At 40.5% G+C, this 10504-nt stretch overlaps 1 long non-coding RNA gene across 1 annotated transcript in view; it reads right to left on the reverse strand.

Moving 5' to 3' along the window:
- The window catches only part of LOC102250142, an 80236-nt gene extending 69738 nt beyond the window's left edge, over nucleotides 1–10498 (reverse strand). Inside the window, exons 1-2 of the long non-coding RNA XR_001363609.1 lie at nucleotides 10371–10498; nucleotides 4976–5221 (exon numbers count right to left, since the gene is read on the reverse strand). This is a non-coding gene — a long non-coding RNA (uncharacterized LOC102250142). The remainder of the gene's footprint in view (nucleotides 1–4975; nucleotides 5222–10370) is intronic.
- Between the last annotated feature and the right edge of the window lie 6 nt (nucleotides 10499–10504).

A 10504-nucleotide genomic window follows, 5' to 3' on the forward strand; every position in this document is an offset into this window, starting at 1 on the left:
TTATGTATAAGTATATAAATATATCACCTAAATCTTCCTATTAAGATATACTTAATAGGACTTTTTAAAAAAATATATTTTATTGATTTTTTACAGAGAGGAAGGGAGAGGGATAGAGAGTTAGAAGCATCGATGAGAGAGAAACATCGACCAGCTGCCTCCTGCACACCCCCAACTGGGGATGTGCCCGCAACCAAGGTACATGCCCTTGACCGGAATCGAACCTGGGACCTTTCAGTCCGTAGGCCGACGCTCTATCCACTGAGTCAAACAGGTTAGAAGATATACTTAATAGGAAGTATAGCACCCAAAAGCAATGAGCATACCTAACATCCAGATCTTGACTTCTAAAAACCATTCTTCACTAAAAGAAATCATGTCTCTTTGGTGAAATGGCTAATTACAAGCTCTGGCCAAGGAAAATATCAGATGTGTTGGGAACATTTTTTCAGTGTTAGAAAGTTGCAAATTGCACATAAAATGATAGAAACGTGTCAAAAGGACATAGAAACTAGTTGAAGGGGCTCTAACTAGCCAAATATGGCATGATTTGATCATCAAAAAATAATGATAATAATGGGTTATAATTCATTTAATAAAATAGGAGTCCAAGCATCTATATAGATTTTTTAAAAAATTAATGAATAAAGTGAAAGTTTGGTAAGACACAGTATAGTTACATGGTATCAAAGTTACTCCCCACAAATTATTAATTACATACACAGACAAATAAGTGATTTTACATGGAGAAACATGGCAGACACCACCTTAATCAAGTGATCTAACTTTTCATCAGCAATAAGGTAACAAATTAAAATGATACATGATGTATAGAATGTAATCAGAACACAGCTTAAGCACTGTGGTGTGCCTGCCAAAGATGGGTAGCTTGTATCTAACCATGAGGAAGCAAACAGATCTCTATTAGTTAGCTATTGCTATGTAAAAAATTACCCCCAAACTTTGAGGATTAAAATAGCATTTATTAGGGTAAAGGGAATCAAATATATGGTGATGGAAGGAGATTTGACTTTGGGTGGTAAACCCACAATACAATATACAGATGATGTGTTATGGAATTGTATACCTGAAACTTACATAATTTGATTAGCCAATGCCCCCCCCCAATAAATGAATTAAAAAATTAAAAAAGTAGCAGTATTTATTATCTTTCACAGTTTCTGTGGCTCAGGAATTGGAATTGTATACCTGAAACTTATATAATTTGATTAGCCAATGCCCTCCCCCAAATAAATGTAATTTAAAAATTAAAAAAGTAGTAGTATTTATTATCTTTCACAGTTTCTGTGGCTCAGGAATTTGGGATCAGCTTGGATGGGCAGCTCTGGCTTATGTTCCTGAGGTTGTAGGAAAGCCCACTTTCAAAGTGGCTTACCCTCATGGCTGGCAAGTTGATGTGGCTGCTAATGAAGTGCTTTAGCTTTATCTCCACGTGGGCTTTGCTACAAGGCTATTTGAGTGTCCTCATGATGCAATGGTTGGCTTCCCCCAGTACGAGCAATGCAAGAGATGAAGGCAGAAGCTGCAATGTCTTTTATGACCTAGCCCAGTGATGGCGAACCTTTTGAGCTCGGCGTGTCAGCATTTTGAAAAACCCTAACTTAACTCTGGTGCCGTGTCACATACAGAAATTTTTTGGTACTTGCAACCATAGTAAAACAAAGACTTATATTTTTGATATTTATTTTATATATTTAAATGCCATAGAATCATTGCCGGCCATCTTGGAGTTTAGCTACCACAAACCCCAATTAAGGGACAAAATTGCTGACCTGTGATTTTCCAAAGCATTAAAATCACGAAAGTTAAGCAAATGCTGACGTACTGACTCATATTAAAGGTGACTAAAGAGACATAACTAAATACAACACATAATTTGGGACTGGATCCTTCGCTATAAAGGCCACTATTAGGTAATTGAGGAAACCTGAATGAGGTTAGAGGCTCAGAGGTCAGTGTTAATTTCCTAATTAAAATGGCTGTACAGGCTGTAAGGCACACCTCACTTCATTGTGCTTTGCTTTATTGCGCTTCACAGATGTTGTGTTTTTTACAAACTGAAGGTGAGACTCTCCACCAGCAGAAAGATTCTGACGTGCTCTGTTGCGACACTTGCTTTATTGAGGAGGTCTGGAACCAAACCTGCAATTTCTCCAAGGTATGCATGTATACTGGAATTTTCTTATTTGAAGGAAAGACACAATAAAAATTTGGGAGTGATAGGGTATCGTGTCTCAGCTTCCTCTCATTTTTTTCTGAATATCTCAGATGTTGAAAGAAAAACACACATAGCTTTAAACCCAAAGAAATAATTTAAACTACTTAAAAACACAGATGCTTAGGGGTTTTGATATTACAATTCCTTAACCCACATTATTTTAACGGGCCTTCTTTTAAAAAGTCACTGTACCTTAAAACTTGAGAAGCACAGAAAAAACCAAAGGAAATATCTATAGCATTCTGGCATGTAGCTTTCTGGTCCTTGTTCTGTGCATACATGTATATTCACAAATCCTTTTCAAAAACAAATTATAAATATGATACCCTGTTGTTTATATCTTTATCATAAACCTTTCCTTAGGTCAATAATGTTCTTCTACAGTGTAAAGAGAGATCACTTACCCACTTTCATACATCAAGTCAACAATGAGGCTGAGGTCCAGGACAAGGTTTGCCTGCCTCCAAAGCCTGTATCTTTTCTCCCTGTACCAACTCCACTCCCTGCCCCAAGCAGGAACACACACACGCACACACACACACACAGCACAATTTTTTTTAACCACCAAAATGTACCAACAATGACAACAACACTTGCCAGCTCTGCAGCTTTTCCTAGTTTCCAGCACGTTCATACCCATAGCTCCAGGATCTTCCAAAGAGGTATATTACATTTTAATGTGCCACCTTCATCCTCAGGTCATTTACATAGCAAATAGCTGTGACAGTCTCCATTTCAGAATATTCTTTCCAGGAAGCTTATTTAAAAGAGTACTGCCTGCTTTACTCCTGGCCCCTCCATAAGTGATGATGGGATACGTCAGTGAATGAGTCAATCCACCAATATTTGAATATCCACTGTGCACAAGATTCTGCATCTAAGAACTCTTAGGAGTGCAATGATATGCATGCTCATTCCTTTCCAGGAAGCACCCTGAAATTCAGCTAGGGAGAGAAGATAACTATCCATACACAATACATAGTAGCCCCAGGTGGTCTGTGCTCAGTGTGGGAGCCAGAGAAATACAACGGGCTTTCATTACCAGAAAGACTTCATCGAGAAGGAGCCATTTGAGCTCAGCCCCCAAAGATGCAGGGGATGTGCATGGAGCAAGTATTTCTGGCAAAAGAAATGGTATTAATAAAGATGCAGGCACAGGAATGTTTTAGACATGTGTGGTGGCTGGTGAAGAGATGTGTGGTTAGATGACAAAGAGAAAGATGGGTAAGAAGTTAGGTCAGAAACCGACTGTGGAGAGACTTGAATGCCTTATCCAGAACAAGTTTTATTAAATGGGAAGCAACTGATTTGGATGAGAGCCAGGACCTACGTGGGGAATGAGGATGTAGAGCCTTTCTGCAGACAGCTCCCCAAAGGCAACTGGTAGGGAAGTGAAGGGGAAGATGGGATGGTGGCCCCTAAAGGGTCAATTAAAGTTGTTAATATCGTTGGGCAAACTGCATATCTGAAGGCTGAAGAGAGTGCTGGTGGAGAGAAAGATGGAATATGATGGAGAGAGAGAATAATGAGCAAAGCAAGTTCTCCAGGGAGGTGAAGGGACATAGAATCTGGAACACATGTTGATGGAGAAGTTGGGGGAGGGGTGCCATTGAGAAGGAGGGAAATCGCATACTATGATACGGGAGAGACAGCAACCAGCCTGAGTATAGAGATGGAATGGTTTGAAGCAGAGAGAGGGGTAAGACATGTGTTGTTCCAGGCTAGGGTAGGCTCAGTGGGTTCGGGACAGCAGGCAAGGAGAGGTCTGCTCTGGAGAGTGATGTGATTATTTAAAATGAGGTTGAAAGGTGAAGGGATTGAGAAGTACTAGTTGGTAGTTTCAAAAGAGGCACAGGGATATAAGAGAAAGCACAGGAAATATAGTCAACGATGTTGTGGTGACTATCTAGGGCGCCAGGCGGGCACTTGAGTTACTAGAGGGAACACTATGCAAAGTATATGAATGTCTATCTGCTGGAATGTAGATCTGAAACTAATATGAAATAGTGTTGAATGCAAACTGTAATACAAAAATAAAATACAACGAAGCTGATGGCTTGGGATAGATGGAGAAGCAGGAAGCCTGATGAGGGACCACAGATTTCCAGAGGCAAATCCATGCCCAGAGCCCCAGGATTAGTGACCGTGTCCTACAAGTGTGAGTTGGGGCTCTCCCTGTGGTGAATACATTCCTCCAGCCCTCAGTTTTTTCTTTTCCCATGGACTTGGAATTCTCCGGAGCTAGGATTACCTTGGTTCTCTGGCAACAGCATTGTGCAGAATTTTCTGTGATGATATCAATGTTCTCTATTTGCACTTCCCCACATGGTAGCCACTGGCTACATGGTGGCTTCTGAGCACCTGAAATGTGGCTAATGTCCCCGAGGAACTGATTTGTAAAATTTTATGTTAATTAATGTAAATAGCCACACATGACTAATGGTCCCCTCATTGGACAGAGCAGCTACTGAATGGCCCCTTTCTCCTTAGTGAAGAAGGAGATGAGACCTTCTACAGGAGTGGAGGAATGCAATGGGCCAGGTAGAGATGTGGCCATTTACTGAGAGGTACTAGTTCTCTCAGTGACAACTCTGGTTGATCCTCCCAACAATAAGCTTGTAGTTTCAGAAACTTCACATTCTCTCCTTTTTGCTCTTGATAAGCACACTCACACAGATCAATTATTTTGGAGAATGATTTTTTTTTTTCACGACTATAATCTGAGTGTTTTCTTACCGTAGTGACAGTCCTGCCCTTAAATCCATACACCTGGGAAGCCGAGTGAGCTCCCCCAAGTCTTCTTGATGAGGAAGTGTGAGGACACAGGAGGCTCTTTACTCAGGCCAAAGTAGCTTCTGTGCTTCTTTTGTGGTCACAGGGAGGACATCTGGAGTCCTAGAAGTAGCTCTGGCTTGGTATCAGTGAGACCTTGATTCAATCTTTGGTCCTTGAGGAAGTTGTCCAGTCATTTCAACTCCACATCTATAAAATGGAAAGAATGATACCTACTGAAATAAGCTGTTGCCTGTGTTGTGACACATAATTAATAACTTATTTATATATTTATTCCACATTTATTACCAGCTAATGTGCTAGGTTCTGGGAATAAAATGGTAGGCAAAGGAGATATGATTCCTGTTCCACTAGCTGGTTTCACTAGCATATGTTCTGGTGTGGGAAGGTAGGCAGTAATCAAGTACTCACAGACATATATACTATGTATTACATACTATATCTTTATAATATAATTATGTTACATAAAATTTCAGTCTGTGACAGGTCCAGGAAGGGAGAGTAAGGTGATTTTTTAAATGTCTGCAGATCTTATGACACTTTCCCTCTAAAAGTTAGAATCTAAAAAAAAAAAATCTAAAGAAAAAAATCTAAAAAAAAAAAAAAGTTAGAATCTAATTCCCCTCACTTCTAACAAAGAGAATACGGTGAAAGAGATGCTACATGGCTTCTGAGGCTAGTTAAGAAAAAGAATAAGGCTGTCTCCCTCCCTCTCCCTTTCTCGGTGCTTGGCTTTGAATCCAAGTGACCATGTTGTGAAGAAGCCCAAGCCCAAGAAATATGAAGAGGTCCAAGTACAAAGAAACAGGGTCCTATGGCCACCACAACACCAACTTGCCAGCCATAGGCGTGAAGAGTCTTGAAGTGGGAACTCCAGTCCCAGTCAAACCTTCAGGTACCTGCCTTCCTGGCTGACATCTGACTACAATCTCATGAGAGACCGACCAAGAGCCAGGACCACCTGACCCACAGAAATCATGAGAAGTAATACATGATTATTACTGTCTAAGACAGTAAGCTTGGGAGATATTTGTTATCCAGCATTAGATAACTAGTACAATAGAAAACCATGTGGTAAAGTCTGAGGATCAGGAAAAAAAAACTCACTGGATGAAATAACATTTGAGCTAATAACAGGACAAGAGGAAGGAATTAGACAAAGAGGAGGGGAAAAGTATTCCAAGGAGCTATGCTAACACAAACAAGGGCCTTGTGGGCAAATGATAAATTTGAGGAACTTAAATTTATCCTGTGGGCTAGGAACACCCAGTTGAAAGGGGGTGATGCAAGATGCCTGAAAAGGCAGGGAGAGGTTGGCTCATGCAGGCCCTTAGATTAACTTGTCCTATATGGAGTAGACCACTCTGGAAGGGTATTCAGCAGGTAGGGATGTATCAAGCCTGACATTAGGTTTCTAGTGCTTCCCCCAGATATATGGAAAACACATGACAAGGATCATATTCATAGTGGAAGATCATAGTTTTGGACAGGTTGCTTGACATAATTTTTGAGATACCCAGGTTATACTGGCAAGCAGGGAATTAGAAATATGTGTCTGGAGTTCCAAGGAGAGCTATGGATTGCATGAGCATGTCTAAAAGACAACAGCAAATAAATGGTAATCAAAACCAATGGAGTCAAGTAGCTGGCATCAGCTGGAGACTGGACAGCATCGAGAACAGAAGAAAACCTAGGATCCAGAACTGTAATATTTAACAGTTAGCTAGAGGAAAACGGGTTGGCAAAGGGAAATGAGAGTGAGCAGCCAGAGAAGGAGGAGGAAAACGAAAAGATTGTGCCAGGAAGAGAGGGAGAATGTTTCAGGGAGGTGATGGTCAACAATGTTGAACGATCCAAGATAGGTTGGATGAAAGGCCCATTGAGCTAGCTATTCTGAGTCATGAAGGCTGGAGGGACACCTGTTTTGATAAAATAGGTGGTGGAGGCAGAAGACCAATTGAAGAGGGTTGAGGAATAGTGGGAGGTAAAGAAATGGAGGTAATGAGGTCAATTCCTTTCAAAAGTTTATCTGTGAAAGGGAGGAGCAAGGACAGTAGCTAGGGATGAGGTTAAAGCAATAGGTTATTTGTTGTCATTTTTAAGATGGGAAAGAGACTTCTGTATGTTTAAATGCTCATGAAGAGGATCCAGTATAGAGTGAGGTTGAAGATCTAGAAGAGTGGAAATGATGTATACTAAAAGATTGTGAAAATGTGAGAGGGGATAGGATTCAGAAGCAGGTCAAGCCCTGGGCACATGGGAGGCATTTGATATTGGCAACTCTCTGCACAATTTATTTCTAACGTTTAAAAATGGTGAAATATAACAGATATATAGAAAAAAGTGCTTGAAACAAATATGCAGCTTAATGAATCATTATGGTGGACACCATGTAGCAAGAGAAAAACATAACATTGCCAGCACTCCAAAAGCCCCCACTCACTTTTCCCTTCCTTGTCACAACACTCTATCCCTACTGATAACCACCACCCCGGATTTATTGGTAACTTCATGTTCTTCTATCTAGTTTTTTTCCTTCATTCTAGTTTTGCCACGGAAGTATACATCTCTAAATAATGCTGTTAAATTTTACTTATTTTTAAACTATATAAACACAACTATACTACATGGATTCTTTTATTTAATGCTTCTTTCACTCGATATATTTTTAGGATTCATCCATGTTGCTGTATAAAGTTATACTTCCTTCATTTTCAACACTGTATAGTATTCCATTGTGTGATTATATCACAATTCATTTTTCCCTTGCTACCATGAGTGGACATTTGGTTTGCTTCTTGTTGGGAGTTATTATAAAAATGCCACAGAGAATATTGTTGTATGAGTGTCCTGGTGCACATGTACCTGTGTTTCCTTTGGCTGCATTCCTAAGAGGAACTTCTGGAGCATAGAGTATGCTTATCTTCAACTTCACTAGCTAATACCAAACTTTTCCAAAGTGGTCATACCATCTGGACTCCTCATAAGAAAAGGTGCTCAACTTCATTAGAAATGAGACACATTGTATCATTATTACTAACAGATCTTGTCCTACAAAGCATTATATTCCTGCGCCAGGTGCTTCCTTAGGGTAAGTTCTAACCCAGCAATTTTCAACCCCTTTCATCTCATGGCACACATAAACTTATGACTAAAATCCTGTGGCACACCCAAAAATATATATTTTTTGCCGATCTGACAAAAAATAGGTATAATTTTGATTCATCCACACCAGACAGCTATTGTTGTTTGTGTTGGCTGTTGTAATTTTTAAATTTTATTTGGCAATCTAAGAGTAAAGAGGCCGGTGCCTCTGCTTAAATAGTCAGGTATTGCATGTTTTAAAAATTCTTGCAGCACACTGGTTGAAAATTGCTTTTCTAACCCACGGGCTTTCCTTTCTACCTTAAGGCCCACTCAGAGTTTCTATCTCAGCATGAGTTACCATGAAGTGGATCACTGTGTCTCTAATGTGTTACAAGTTAGTTTCTTCCTTCCTAATACTTGGCGGTAACAAACTGTCTTGTATCATAAGTGACGCAAATCAATTGTTACATCGCAGGGTCCACTGCCACCTTGGCAGATGGTTGGTCTTTAGCATTCTGCGTAGTACTTACTATATTTGGGCAGTTGAATGGAAGGTTAAGAGCATACAGTTTGGAGCTGGACTGCCTGGGTTTGAATCCTCACTCACAAGAGTTACTCCTATTTATGTGTAGGTCCTGGGAAGTGTATACTTAGCTGAATGAGACCCAGTCCATTTTCTAGTGGCTCAGATATGGGGGGGGGGGCATCATCTCAGTACACTGGTACAAGTAGTGTGTCTGGTGCAAGGAGATTTGAGGGTCCTAGGGAGGAAATATCTAATTGAACAGTCTTCCTGGAAAACGAAACAAAAAACGCATGCAGATGGGAGGAATTGGAGAAAATTCTGGTCAGGAAGTCACACTACATCACGAAGAGCTTTGAATCCCAGGCCCAGGAATTTTTCTGTAATTCAGTAAGGAATGGGAGACCTTGTATTGCCAGGTGGCTGTGAGATAGGAGCTAGATTCTGAAAGGCACCCAGGTGCACTGGGCCAACAAATGGTGGTTTAGAAACCCTATTGTTTGGCTGACACTATCATCAGACTCTATCAGGTGCTTTTGTAAGATGAGAATAGTTGGAGAGATATGACTAGGACAGTTTTAATGCCAAATTATGTTTTTAAAATTTCCAAAAACCAGTGCTAAGGTGGCTAGGGTCATTATTGTGGACCTCATTACATTACCTTATTATTTCATACAAACTAGAAATAAAATGCATTAGTACCTGACCATGGTGGTGGATACCTACACAGATTAGAAAATTGAACTGGAATACAGGTACATGCAAATGAGTACAAGTAAAATGGAAAATTTAAGGTGGATTGTATCAATGTCAACATCCTGATTGTGATTTTGGAAGACATTACCACTGGGGAGAACTGGGCAAAGTGAACTATTTCTCGGTGTTATTTTTATTTATTTTTTTATAATTGCATGTTAATTTTCTCAACAGAAATTTCAAGGAAAATATGCACTAGTAAAATTTATGTTTTGTAGCATGAGAGTCACATTCCCCTTCTTCTAGTTATCTATATATAGGGATTACTGAGGCACATAAATTAGACACCATTATTTACCTTCAGGCACCAACTGGAAAGAAGAGGAAAGTGCCTAGAAGGGATGCGGCCACCAGTACAGGAACTGCTTTACTATTTTGATTTTTCCTGATCCTCATTGCAGATTACAATGACCCCGAATTTTTGACAGTTCTGTCACAGTGAGTCAACTTCACCCAGCTGTTTTCTGATATACCCACTGGGTCTACTATGTCACTTTTGGGTTCTTACCACCAAAGGTAGGATTAAAATAATTCTGGGGAGGGGGCGGGAATGGGGACTTTCAACAATAAAGATAAATTAAAAAAATAAAAATCACGATACAAAAATATAATTCTCTTATTATGGAAGTGAAGCTTACCTACCAAAAAACAAACTAACAAAAATATGGTGTGAAGTTTCCGGATATAGCATTTTATAACTTAAGGAGTTTTTAACCTGAGCCATTACTGTAGAAAAGTACAACCCACAGCAACGAGTGCACTGAATTTCTTGAGTGGCTTGGAGAAGACCGTGCTCACAGGGCCAGGGTTATTATGAACTTTGTCACGATCACTTCTCTGCTATGCTAAAGGTTTCCTTTCCCAATGGCAGGGCCCACTTGGGCTTGAAAGAGAGCCTCGAACTTTTACAAAGTGAAAGAAAGGAGAGGAAGGAATGGCCGGCTGGGAATCCGGCCCCGGGAAGGCATCCACCTTAATTTCCAGAAGAGACCTCTCACTCCTCCAGACTTGCAGATGCTCACGATGCCAGGAGCTCCCTCGGCGCTGCGGTGGGAAACCGAGGCAGGGCTGACGCGGCGCGCGCAGCTCAGCCGGGCGCCCGCCCC

Source organism: Myotis brandtii, unplaced genomic scaffold (genome assembly GCF_000412655.1).
Source record: "Myotis brandtii unplaced genomic scaffold, ASM41265v1 scaffold422, whole genome shotgun sequence".
Classification (NCBI taxonomy): Eukaryota; Metazoa; Chordata; class Mammalia; order Chiroptera; family Vespertilionidae; genus Myotis; species Myotis brandtii.